We start from the raw sequence: 13,435 nt of genomic DNA, 5'->3' as shown, positions 1-13,435 counted from the left end.
TGCATTCAAATATCCTAAATCATCATAGTCCTCAGGCAGCACTAGAATTAGATAGTTGTGAGGTTTTGCGGAGCTGGGCCTTGGGTTTTTGAAACCTTATCTTCTGTTAGCTAAGAAGTTGAGAAGAGCTTAAGTTCCTTTCTGAGAAGCTTCCTCAGTTGGAACACAGAGCAGATATCATCAACGTACTGCACCCAAGACCCTAACTTGAGGATGAGAGAGCTCAGAGAGGTCTTTTGAAAGTACCTGTCCAAACAGATGAGAACTATCTCAACATCCCTGAGGCAACACTGTCTATGTTAAATGGGTGGTCCGGCTGGAGGAATCTTTGAGAGCAAACAGGCGTTGAGAGTCTGGATGTAATGGTATACAGAAAAGGGCATCGTTTAAATCTAGAACTGTAAACCATTAACTCAAATAGAGTTAACACGGTATAGGGATTAGGTACCACTGAATGAATTAGAACTACAGCTTCATGAATGAGGCAAAGGTCCTGAACTAGTCTCCATTCCCCATTGGGTTTCTGCACTCCTAATATTGAGGTGTTGGGAGCCTAATGCAGGGGTTTGAGGGCCCATCTTTAGGTTGTGTAATGGCTACAGTGCTCCTAGCCTCTAGCCTTAGGAGATACTGTCTCTGGTTAGGAAAAGAAGTTGGATCCTTCAGGTAAATCTGGACTGCCTTAGCGGTTATAGCTCAAACTATTCTTCCTTGAGTTGCCCAAACTTCTGGATTAATGTTAGCTTCCATCAGGGGGAGACAAAGAGTTTGCTCTAGGGTTATATGGATGCTGACCCCCAAGCGAGCTAGAATATCTCTACCTAATAAAGGAGTGGGAAATAGTAGGTCCCCCCACCTGCAGCCAAGAGGTTGAGAAAAATATCAGGTTAGAGTTTTTCCTGAGATGACCCTTATGGTCATGCTGTGGTAAGAAGGGAGACCTAAATTAGAGAAAGAGAGACTGGCTCCAGTATCCAGAGGTGAGCTACCTTCTTTCCTTCAATTTCCAGAATCACCTGGGGCTCCTATGCTGTAGTAACAGTCTGAGTTGCTGGAGCCAGTGGTTTGAGCCCCAGGACTCATCAGTCCTGCTGAACCATCTGTGAGACTGGTTCTGAAGCCAGTGACCTCTATCTCTGGGGGCAGACCCTTCTCCAGTGGTCTCTGCCACAGGCTGGACAGGGTCGAGGTGGCTTTGTCTTGCTGCCTGGGCCTTCCTTGTTAAAATGCCATGACTTGTCACATCAATAACAGCTAGTGGATATACCTCAGGGATCCCGAACTTTGCAAGCTTGCAATGCTGCTACTAGAGCCTCTGTTCATGTATTTACTCTCCTTTTCTTGGTCTTCCTCCTGATCCCTATTGTAAAATACTGAAGTGGCTATTCTCAGGAGGTTCTCTGGGTTGCTATCTGGTCCTACAACTTGCTTCTGTAATTTTCTTCTAATATTGGGAGCAATCTGTGTAATAAACTTGTCCTTCTGAATGAGCTGTCCCTCCACTGAACCAGGGGATAAAGAGGTGTGTTTTATTAGTGCCTCTCTCATCCTTTCCATAAAGGCGGTGGGATTCTCTAAGCCACCGCCACAGTGAGGCAACACATGCCCCAAACCCTAGAGACACTATCACTCCTCATGAGCCTGTGCTTCAGACAATAGATCTACAGGTGAACCACATCCACCAACACATCAGAAATTGGAGCAATGACAATTTCCACTGGGCTAACTCCATCCTAGGGCCCAGAGCCACAGTCCCTGTGCATGCACTGCACTCTAGAACATGAGTCTTCCACTACTTTGTGAGCGGCCGTGTCTCCAACATTGGAGTCACCATCACAGTTAGCTAGATCACACCCATGGCTCAAGAGCAACTATTGCTCTAATAATGTCTAAGTTCTAGACTTGAAGTCAGCAGCTGCTCCATAAATACGGGCACATCAGACACTGGAGAAACTCCACTGCTGTGAAGTCACTTCCACACCAGGCATGTCCACACTCTGGTCCCTGGAACAGCAGTAGTTATTCATAAACCTGTGCTACAGAGTCCAGATCTTCAGGTTCTCTGTATGTTCCTTCATCCTGCACATTATTACTGACATAGCAGTGGTGGTGCCAGCACTCCTGGCACTAGTGGCACCAGAACGTTGGCCTATAGAGCTGTGGTTTTTCTACATGTCCATACTTCATACATCTGCGCCATGAACACTATACATCAGACACCAGTACCATCACCACCATAGATACACCAGCAAGAAGAAGCTGGCACCAAGAAAGAACACCTCAGCCAAAACATCCAGGTGGGGAAAAGAGATAAAAAAAACCCCTTGGTGCCGTGCACCAGCGAACACAATAACAACCCTCACCACTACTGCAGATACAGACAGCTGTGGCAACTGAGGTTCTCTGCAGTTTTTTGCCAATGTCAACTTCAATCAACAGCGTTGCATGGAGACTTTGTCTTCATCCAAAGTGGTTGGTACCATTCAATCTGCTGAAGGCCCAAATAGAAGACAGGTCCAAAGAAAGACAAACTTACTCATTCTTTTTTTTTTTTTTTTTTTTTCCTGAAGTTGGGGCACCTGTCTTCTGATGCCTTTGGACACCAAAACTCCAAGTTATCTAACCTTTGGACTTAGTGACTTGGGCCAGTAGTCATCCAAGCTCTGAGGTCTTCAACTTCAGACTGAAAGTTACACCATCAGCCCCACTGGCTCTCAAGCCTTCAGACTTGAAATGAACCATGCTTTTCTGTTTTTTCAACTTGCACACAGCATATGGTGGAGCTTCTCAGCCTCCATGATCATGTGAACCAACTCCCCTAATAAATTTGCTCTCATACATCTATCTCTATATCTATCTATATCTAAATGTATCTAGATCTATATACTTGTCTATATAGGCAAATATATAGACATAGTTATCCTATCAGTTCTATTACTCTGGAAAACTATGACTAATAGACAGACTTGTAAAAAACTCTCCATCAAAAAACAACAGAATACACAATGTTCTCTAGCACACATGAAACATTCTCTAGGACCCAGCCATGTTGGGCCAAAAACAAGGTCGCTACCAAATTTAAGATTGCCATGCAAGTAGTATTTGTGACCACAGTATTTATAAAGCGAAGTGGCAGAAAGATTCATAGAATTTCTGGAACTATGGACATGGAACAAACATGCTCGAACATGTCATCAAAAAAAGAAATAAAATGGGAAATTTAAAAATATCTGGAGACAATAGTGTGTGTGTGTGTGTGTGTGTATATATATATGTGTGTGTGTGTGTGTGTGTGTATATATATATAGGATGTGATAAATCAGTTCTAAGAAGGAGGTTCAAAAAATAAATACCTATACTACAGAAGAAAGATCCCAAATAAATCATCTAAAATTACACCTCAAGTAAAAACTATCCCGGCCAGCGGGATGCGTCACTACAAACCCCTGGAAGAGGTGAATTTAGGGAACAAGAGATACCAGAAATGAAGACAAGACAGTGCTCTGATCAAAGTCTCTCCTTTAATGGCAGTAATGCAGTGCCTTATATACACTTGGAGGGTTGGGCCAGAGGCAGAGATGATCTCACATCACGGAGGGTGTGACCGTAGGTATTGGTTTCTCTGGTCCGAGCGTCATGTGGCGCCTGCGCTGTCAGAGTAACAATTTTAGCCTTGGGAAAAATGGAGTGAAGAAAGAAGCAGGAAAGAAGCGCCATCTTTTATGAGAATGATAATACAGGGAAAAGGCAAAGATAGGGAGGGGTGCAGGGGTGGAAATGAATAAAGCTCAGGCGTTTTTAATCGTCGTTATTACCGCTATGGCGGGGCGTGCAGCTCCAGACAAAAAACAACAACAACAACAAAACTAAGTCCAGTTAATAGAAGAAAGAAAACAAAGAAGATCATTGCAGAAATAAATTAAACTAAAAACTAAAAAAAAAAAAAAAAAATAGAAAAGATCAAAACAAAGTAAGAGTTGATATTTTAAAAACATAGGGAACTTGGGCAAGATGGTCAAATAGGAACAGCTTCAGTCTGCAGCTCCCAGTGAGATCAATGCAGAAGATGGGTGATTTCTGCATTTCCAACTGTGGTACCCGCATCATCTCACTGGGACTGGTTAGACAGTGGATGCAGACCACAGAGGGCAAGCAGAAGGAGAGTGCAGTGTCACCTCACCTGCGAAGTACAAGGGGTCAGAGAACTCCCTCCCCTAGCTGAAGGAAGCCATGACGGACTGTGTCGTGAGGAATGGTCCATTCCAGCCCAGATACTATGTTTTTCCCATAGTCTTCACAACTCACAGACCAGGAGATTCCTTCAGATGCCTACACCACCAGGGCCCTGGGTTTCAAGCAAATACTGGGAGGTCATTTGGGCAGGCACTGAGCTAGCTGCAGGAGTTTTCTTCATACCTCAGTGGCGTCTGGAACACCAGCAAGACAGAACCATTCACTCCCCTGGAAAGAGGGCTAAAGCCAGGGAGCCAAGTGGTCTAGCTCAGCAAATCTCACCCCCATGAAGCCCAGCAAGCTAAGATCCAAAGGCTTGAAACTCTCACTGCCAGCACGGCACTCAGTCTGAGACAACCTGGGACACTAAAGCTTAGTGGGGAAAGGGGTGTCCACCATTACTGAGGCTTAAGTAGGCAGTTTTCCCCTCACGGTGTAAACAAAGCTTCCAGGAAGTGTGAACCAGGTGGAGCCCACCACAGCTCTGCAAAGCCACTATAGCCAGACTGCCTATCTAGAATTCTCCTCTCTGGGCAGGGCATCTCTGAAAGAAAGGCAAGTGCCCCAGTCAGGGGCTTATAGATAAAACTCCCATCTCCCTGGGACAGAGCACCTGGGGGAAGGGATGGCTATGGGCGCAGCTTCAGCAGACTTAAACATTCCTGCCTGCCAGCTCTGAAAAGAGGAGCAGAACTCCCAGCACAGTGCTTGGGCTCTGCTAACGGACAGAATGCCTCCTCAAGTGGGATACTGACCCCCATGCCTCCTGACTGGGAGACACCTCCAAACAATGGTTGACAGGCACCTCATACAGCAGAGCTCCAGCTGACATCTGGCGGGTGGCTTTCGGGGACAAAGCTGCCAGAGGAAGGAACAGGCAGCAACCTTTGCTGTTCTGCAGTCTCTGCTGGTGATAAATCCAGATAAACAGGGTCTGGAGTGGACCTCCAGAAAACTCCAGCAAACTTGCAGCAGAGGGACCTGATTGTTAGAAAGAAAACTAATAAACAGAAAAGAATAGCATCAACATCAAAAGGACATCCACGAAATAACCCCATCTGACGGTCACCAACATCAAAAACCAAAGGTAGATAAATTCACGAAGATGAAAAAAAAAATATCAGCACAAAAAATGCTGAAAATTCCAAAAACCAGAATGCCTCTTCTCCTCCAAAGGATGACAATTCCTCACCAGCAAAGGAACATAATTGGATGGAGAATGATTTTAATGAATTGACAGAGGTAGGCTTCAGAATGTGGGTAGTAATTAACTCCTTTGAGCTAAGGAGCATGTTCTAACCTAATGCAAAAAAGCTAAGAACCTTGAAAAAATGTTAGAGGAATTGGTAACTGGAATAACCAGTTTAGAGAAGAACATAAATTACCTGATGGAGCTGAAAAACGCGGAACAAGAACTTTGTGAAGCATATACAAGCATCAATAGCTGAATCTGTCAAGTGGAAGAAAGGACATTAGAGATTGAATATCAACTTAATGAAATAAAGTGTGAAGACAAGATTAGAGAAAAAGGAATAAAAAGGGACGAACAAAGCCTCAAAGAACTATGATACAATGTGAAAAGACCAAACCTACGTTTGATTGGTGTACCTGAAAGTGATCGGGAGAATGGAACCAAGTTGGAAAACTCACTTCAGGATATTATCCAGGAGAACTTCCCCAACCTAGCAAGACAAGCCAACATGCAAATTCAGGAAATACAAGAACACCACAAAAATATTCCTCGAGAAGAGTAATCTGAAGACACATAATCATCAGATTCACCAAGTTTGAAATGAAGGAAAAAGAGATTAAGGGCAGCCAGAAAGAAAGGTTGAGTGACCAATAAAGAGCAGCCCATCAGACTAACAGTGGATCTCTCTGCAGAAACCCTACAAGGCAGAAGAGTGTGGGGACCAATACTTAACATTCTTAAAAAAAAAAAAAAAAAAAAAAAAAAAAGAATTTTCAACTCAGGATATCATATCCAGCTATACTAAGCTTCATAAGCAAAAGAGAAATAAAATCCTTTACAGAGAAGCAAATGCTGGGAGATTTTGTCACCACCAGACCTGCCTTACAAGAGCTCCTGCAGAAAGCATAAATATAGAAAGAAAAAACTGGTACCAGATACTGCAAAAACATACCAAATTGTAAAGACCATTGACATTATGAAGAAACTACATCAACTAATGGGCAAAAGAAACAGCTAGCATCATGATGACAGGATCAAATTCACACATAGTAATATTAACCTTGAATGTAAATGGGCTAAATGCCCCAATTAAAAGACACAGACTGGAAAATTGGATAGAGTCAACACCCATCAGTGTGCTGTATTCAGGAAACACATCTCAGGTGCAAGACACACATAGGCTCAAAATAAAGGGATGGAGGAATATTAACCAAACAAATGGAAAGCAATAAAAAAGGGGTTGCAATCTTAGCCTCTGATAAAGCAGACTTTAAAACAACAAAGATCAAAGAAAAACAAGGGTACTACTTAATTGTAAAGGGATCAATTAAACAAGAAGAGCTAACTATACTAAATATATATGCACCCAATATAGGAGCACCCAGATTTATAAAGCAAGTTCTTAGAGACCCACAAAGAGACTTAGACTCCCACACAATAATAGTGGGAGACTTCAATGCCTGACTGTCAATATTAGATCAATGAGACAGAAAACTAACAAGGATATTCAGGACTTGAACTCAGCCCTGGGCCTAGCAGACCTAGTGGACATCTACACAACTCTCCACCCAAAATCAACAGAATATATATTCTTCTCAGCACCGCATTGCTATCCTTCCCCACTCCCCCCACCCCATGACAGGCCCCAGTGTGTGATGTTCCCCACCCTATGTCCATGTGTTCTCATTGTTCAGTTCCCACCTATGAGTGAGAACACGTGGTGTTTGGTTTTCTGTCCTTGCAATGGTTTGCTCAGAATGATGGTTTCCAGCTTCATCCATGTCCCTATAAAGGACATGAACTCATCCTTTTTTATGACTGCATAGTATTCTATGGTGTGTATGTGCCACATTTTCTTAATACAGTTTATCATTGATGGACATTTGGATTGGTTCCAAGTCTTTGCTATTGTGAATAGTGCTGCAATAAGCATAAGTGTGCATATGTCTTTAGAGTAGCATGGTTTATAATCCTTTCGATATATATCCAGTAATGAGATGGCTGGGTCAAATGGTATTTCTAGTTCTAGATCCCTGAGGAATCACCACACTGTCTTCCACAATGGTTGAACTAGTTTACAGTCCTACCAACAGGGCAAAAGTGTTCCTATTTCTCCACATAATCTCCAGCATCTGTTGTTTCCTGAATTATTTATTTATTTATTTATTTATTTATTTATTTATTTATTTATTATTATACTTTAAGTTCTAGGGTACATGTGCATAACGTGCAGGTTTGTTACATATGTATACATATGCCATGTTGCTGTGCTGCACCCATCAACTCGTCAGCACCATCAACTCGTCATTTTACATCGGTATAACTCCCAATGCAATCCCTCCCCTCCCCACTCCCCATGATAGGCCCGATTATTGTGATGTTCACGGCTTCGAGGTCAAGAGTGATCTCATTGTTCAGTTCCACCTATGAGGTGAGAACTTATGCGGTGTTTTGGTTTTCCTGTTCTTGTGATAGTTTGCTAGAATGATGGTTTCCAGCTGCATCCATGTCCTAGGGACACAAACTCATCCTTTTTTATGGCTGCATGGTATTCCATGGTGTATATGTGCCACATTTTCTTAATCCAGTCTGTCACTGATGAACATTTGGGTTGATTCCAAGTCTTTTGCTATTGTGAATAGTGCCTGTAACTTATCGTGTGCATGTGTCTTTATAGCAGCATGATTTCTAATCCTTTGGGTGTAACACTAGTAATGGGATGGCTGGGTCATATGGTACTTCTAGTTCTAGATCCTTGAGGAATCGCCATACTGTTTTCATAATGGTTGAACTAGTTTCAATCCACCAACAGTGGAAAAGTGTTCCTATTTCTCCACATCCTCTCCAGCACCTGTTGTTTCCTGACTTTTAATGATAAGCCATTCTAACTGGTGTGAGATGGTATGTCATTGTGGTTTTGATTTGCATTTCTCTGATGGCCAGTGATGAGCATTTTTCATGTGTCTGTTGGCTGTATGAATGTCTTCTTTTTGAGAAATGTCTGGTCATATCAACACCTTACTTTTGATGGGGGTTGTTTTCTTGTAAATTTGTTTTGAGTTCTTTGTAGGTTCTGGATATTAGCCCCTGTCTGGAGGAGTAAAAATTGCAAAATGTTCTCTCCCATTCTGTAGGTTGCCTGTTCACGCTGATGGTAGTTTCTTTTTGCTGTGCAGAAGCTCTTTAGTTTAATGAGATCCCATTTGTCAATTTTGGCTTTTGCTGCCGTTGCTTTGGTGTTTTTAGACATGAAGTCTTTGCCCATGCCTATATCCTGAATATGGTACTACCTAGGTTTTCCTCTAGGGTTTTTTATGGTATTAGGTCCTATCTAATCCATCTTGAATTAATTTTCGTATAAGGAGGTAAGGAAGGATCCAGTTTCAGAAGCTTTCTGCGATGGCTAATTTCCCAGCACCATTTATTAAATAGGGAATCCTTTCCCCATTTCTTGTTTCTCTCCCACGGTTTGTCAAGATCAGATGGCTGTAGATGTGTGGTATTATTTCGGAGGGAGTCTGTTCTGTTCCATTGGTCTATATCTCTGTTTTGGTACCAGTACCATGCTGTTTTGGTTACTGTAGCCTTGTAGTATAGTTTGAAGTCGGAGTAGCGTGATGCCTCAACTTTGTTCTTTGACTTAGGATTGTCTTGGCCAATGCGAAGGGCTCTTTTGGTTCCATATGAACTTTCAAAACGGTTTTCCAATTCTGTGAAGAAGAAACTCATTACGGTAGATTGATAGGGATGGCATTGAATCAATAAATTACCTTGGGCGGTATGGCCATTTTCACAATGTTGATTCTTCCTACCCATAAGCATAGAATGTTTTCCATCCTAGACTTTGTGTCCTCTTTTATTTTGCTGAGCAGTGGTTTGTAGTTCCTTGAGAGGGTCCTCTCATCCTGTAAGTTGGATTCTTAGGTATTTTATTCTATTTGAAGCCATTGTGAATAGGTGTTCACTCATGATTTGGCTCTCTGTTTGTCTGTTATTGGTGTATAGCAATGCTTGTGATTTTACATTGATTTTTGTATCCTGAGACTTTGCTGAAGTTGCTTATCAGCTTAGGAGATTTTTGGGCTGAGACAGTGGGGTTTTTCTAAATATATAATCATGTCATCTTCAAACAGGGACAATTTGACTTCCTCTTTTCCTAATTGAATACCCTTTATTTCTTTATCTCGCCTGATTGCCCTGGCCAGAACTTCCAACACTACGTTGAATAGGAGTGGTGAGAGAGGGCATCCCTGTCTTGTGCCAGTTTTCAAAGGGAATGCTTTCACTTTTTGCCTATTCATTATGATATTGGCTGTGGGTTTGTCTTAAATAGCTCTTATTATTTTGAGACACATCCCATCAATACCTAGTTTATTGAAAGTTTTTAGCATGAAGGGCTGTTGAATTGTGTCAAAGGCCTTTCCTGCATCTATTGAGATAATCATGTGGTTTTTGTCTTTGGTTCTGTTTATATGATGGAGTACGTTTATTGATTTGCATATGTTGAACCAGCCTTGCATCCCAGTGATGAAGCCAACCTGATTGTTGTGGAAAAGCTTTTAGATGTGCTGCATGATTTGGTTTGCCAGTATTTTCTTGAGGATTTTTGCATCGATGTTCATCAGGGATATTGGTCTAAAACTCTCTTTTTTTGTTGTGTCTCTGCCAGGCTTTGGTATCAGCATGATGTTGGCCTCATAAAATGAATTAGGGAGGATTCCCTCTTTTTCTACTGATTGGAATAGTTTCAGAAGGTATGGAACCTGCTCCCTTTTGTACCTCTGGTAGAATTCGACTGTGAATCTGTCTGGTCCTGGACTTCTTTTGTTTGGTAGGCTCTTAATTATTGCCTCAATTTCAGAACCTGTTATTGGCATATTGGCCTATTCAGGGATTCAACTTCTTCCTTTTTTAGTCTTGGGAGGGTGTATGAGTCCAGGAATTTGTCCATTTCTTCTAGATTTTCTAGTTTATTTGCGTGGAGGTGTTTATAGTATTCTCTGATGGTAGTTTGTATATCCGTGGGATCGGTGGTGATATCCCCTTTAACATTTTTTATGCGTCTATTTGTTTCTTCTCTCTTTTCTTCTTTATTAGTCTTACTAGCAGTCTATCAATTCTGTTGATCTTTTCAGAAAACCAGCTCCTGTATTTATTGATTTTTTGAAGGGTTTTTTGTGTCTCTATCTCCTTCAGTTCTGCTCTGATCTTAGTTACTTCTTGCCTTCTGCTAGCTTTTGAATGTGTTTGCTCTTGCTTCTCTAGTTCTTTTAATTGTGATGTTAGTGTGTCAATTTTAGATCTCTCCTGCTTTCTCTTGTGGGCATTTAGTGCTATAAATTTCCCTCTACACACTGCTTTAAATGTGTCCCAGAGTTTCTGGTATGTTTTGTCTTTGTTCTCATTGGTTTCAAAGAACATCTTTATTTCTGCCTTCATTTCGTTATGTATCCAGTAGTCATTCAGGAGCAGGTTGTTCAGTTTCCATGTAGTTGGGTGGTTTTGAGTGAGCTTCTTAATCCTGAGTTCTAGTTTGATTGCACTATGATCTGAGAGACAGTTTGTTATAATTTCTGTTCTTGTACATTTGCTGAGGAGTGCTTTACTTCCAACTACGTGGTCAATTTTGGAAAAAGTGTGATGTGGTGCTGAAAAGAATGTATATTCCATTGTTTTGGGGTTGAGAGTTCTGCGGCTGTCTATTAGGTCCGCTTGGTGCAGAACTGAGTTCAATTCCTGGATATCCTTGTTAACTTTCTGTCTCGTTGATCTGTCTAATGTTGACAGTGGGGTGTTAGTCTTCTATTGTTTTTATGTGGGAGTGTAAGTCTCTTTTTAGGTCTCTCACGACTTGCTTTATGAATCAGGGTGCTCCTGTATTGGGTGCATATATATTTAGGATAGTTAGCTCTTCTTGTTGAATTGATCCCTTTACCATTATGTAATGGCCTTCTTTGTCTCTTTTGATCTTTGTTGGTTGAAAGTCTGTTTTCTCAGAGTCTAGGATTACAACCCCTGATATTTTTATTTTCCATTTGTTCGGTAGATCTTCCCCCATCCCTTTATTTTGAGCTTATATGTGTCTCTGCACATGAGATGAGTCTTGACTCTTTATCCAATTTGCCAGTCTGTGTCTTTTAATTGTAGCATTTAGCCCATTTACATTTAATGTTAATATTGTTATGTATGAATTTGATTCTGTCATTATGATGTTAGCTGGTTATTTTGCTCTTTAGTTGATGCAGTTTCTTCCTAGTATCGATGATCTTTACAATTTGGCATGTTTTTGCAGTAGCTGGTACTGGTTGTTTCTTTCCATGTTTAGTGCTTCCTTCAGGAGCTCTTGTAAGGCAGGTCTGGTGGTGACATAATCTCTCAGCATTTGCTTGTCTGTAAAGGATTTTGTTTCTCCATCACTTATGAAGCTTAGTTTCGTTGGATATGAAATTCTGGGTTTAAAATTCTTTTCTTTAAGAATGTTGAATATTGGCCCCCCCTCTCTTCTGTCTCGTAGAGTTTCTGAAGAGTGGTCCGCTGTTAGTCTGATGGGCTTCCCTTTGTGGGTAACCCCACTTTTCTCTCTGGCTGCCCTTAACATTTTTTCTTTCATTTCAACTTTGGTGAATCTGACAATTATGTGTCTTGGAGTTGCTCTTCTCAAGGAGTATCTTTGTGGAGTTCTCTGTATTTCCTGAATTTGAATGTTGGCCTGTCTCGCTAGGTTGGGGAAGTTCTCCTGGATGAAATACTGAAGAGTGTTTTCCAACTTGGTTCCATTCCCCCTGTCACTTTCAGGTACACCAATCAGACGGCGATTTCGTCTTTTCACATAGTCCCATATTTCTTGGAGGCTTTCTTTGTTTCTTTTTACTCGTTTTTCTCTAAACTTCTCTTGTCGCTTCATTTCATTAATTTGCTCTTCAATCACTGATACCCTTTCTTCCATTTGATCAAATCAGCTACTGCAGCTTGTGCATGCATCCCATAGTTCTTGTGCCATGGTTTTCAGCTCCATCAGGTCATTTAAGGACTTCTCTACACTGTTTATTCTAATTGGCCATTCGTCTACTCTTCTTTCAAGGTTTTTAGCTTCTTTGCGATGGGTTCGAACATCTTCTTTTAGCTTGGAGAAGTTTGTTATTCCCGATTGTCTGAAGCCATCTTTTCTGGACTAGTCAAAGTCATTCTCCGTTCAGCTTTGTTCTGTTGCTGGTGAGGAGCTGCGTTCCCTTGGAGAAGAGGCGCTCTGATTTTTAGAATTTTTAGCTTTTCTGCTCTGGTTTCTCCCCATCTTTGTGTTTTTATCTACGTTTGATCTTTGGTGATGGTGATGGACAGATGGGGTTTTGGTGTGGATGTCTTTTTTGTTGGTGTTGATGCTATTCCTTTTTCTTTGTTAGTTTTCCTTCTAACAGTCAGGATCCTCAGCTGCAGGTCTGTTGCAGTTTGCTGGAGGTCCACTCCAGACAGTTTTCCTGGGCATCACCAGCAGAGGCTTCAGAACAGCAAATGTTGTTGCCTAATCCTTCTTCTGGAAGCTTCGTCTCAGAGGGGCACCCGGCCTTATGAGGTGTGAGTCCCCCCTCCACTGGGAGGTGCCTCCCAGTTAGGTTAATCGGGGATCAGGGACCTACTTGACGAGGCAGTCTGTCCCTTCTCAGATCTCAAACTGGAAGAAGCTGTCAGACAGGGAGTTTTAAGTCTGCAGAAGTTTCTGCTGTCTTTTGTTCAGCTATGCCCTTCTCCTAGAGATGGAGTCTACAGAGGCAGGCTGACCTCCTTGAGTTGCCATGGGCTCCACCCAGTTCGAGCTTCCTGGCCACTTTGTTTACCTACTCAAGCTTCAGCAATGGCGGACGTCCCTCCTCCAGCCTCGCTGCCGCCTTGCAGTTGAATCTCAGACTGCTGTGCCAGCAGTGAACGAGGCTCCGTGGGCCTGGGACCCTCCAAGCCAGGGGAAGGATATAATCTCCTGGTGTGCCATTTGCTAAGGCCTTTGGAAAAGTGCAG

Source organism: Papio anubis, unplaced genomic scaffold, assembly GCF_008728515.1.
Source record: "Papio anubis isolate 15944 unplaced genomic scaffold, Panubis1.0 scaffold788, whole genome shotgun sequence".
NCBI classification, from domain to species: domain Eukaryota; kingdom Metazoa; phylum Chordata; class Mammalia; order Primates; family Cercopithecidae; genus Papio; species Papio anubis.
Note: the sequence above shows the minus strand (reverse complement) of the source record.